This window comes from Penaeus monodon, chromosome 34 (genome assembly GCF_015228065.2).
Source record: "Penaeus monodon isolate SGIC_2016 chromosome 34, NSTDA_Pmon_1, whole genome shotgun sequence".
Taxonomy (NCBI): domain Eukaryota; kingdom Metazoa; phylum Arthropoda; class Malacostraca; order Decapoda; family Penaeidae; genus Penaeus; species Penaeus monodon.
This window is the reverse complement of record NC_051419.1, coordinates 14582044-14582365: the sequence shown is the minus strand read 5'-3', so window position 1 is coordinate 14582365 and position 322 is coordinate 14582044. Positions and strand designations below refer to the sequence as shown.

General features: G+C 32.6%; 1 protein-coding gene across 1 annotated transcript in view; it reads left to right on the top strand.

The window, feature by feature from the left end:
• LOC119594919 (store-operated calcium entry regulator STIMATE-like) overlaps window positions 1-322 on the top strand; it is a gene marked incomplete in the record, with an annotated part of 15855 nt that overhangs the window by 3281 nt on the left and 12252 nt on the right.

The window sequence follows — 322 nt, the reverse complement described above, 5'->3', positions numbered from 1 at the left end:
GGGTTCAGACACCCCAAGCAGGGTTTTTGGGGCATGAGTCATTGCAAAGTATGCTTTGTGACTAGAGTTTAAAGAGAGTGAGAGGTAAGGAAATTTGGGTCTACGCTTGCATGTTATAGTGTTTGTATTATTATAATAATCCAGGTGTTTTAAGGTATTGTATTATTTTTGAAGTATTATAGATTTAGGTAAATCATTAGTATTATATGCTGTCTGTTCTATGATACTTAATATGTTAGTGTTATTATTTTTGTATCGTTATTCTAATGTATTCTTGTCCAGCTTCAAAGATGATTGTGTGTACATGGTTGTTAAGATTTGG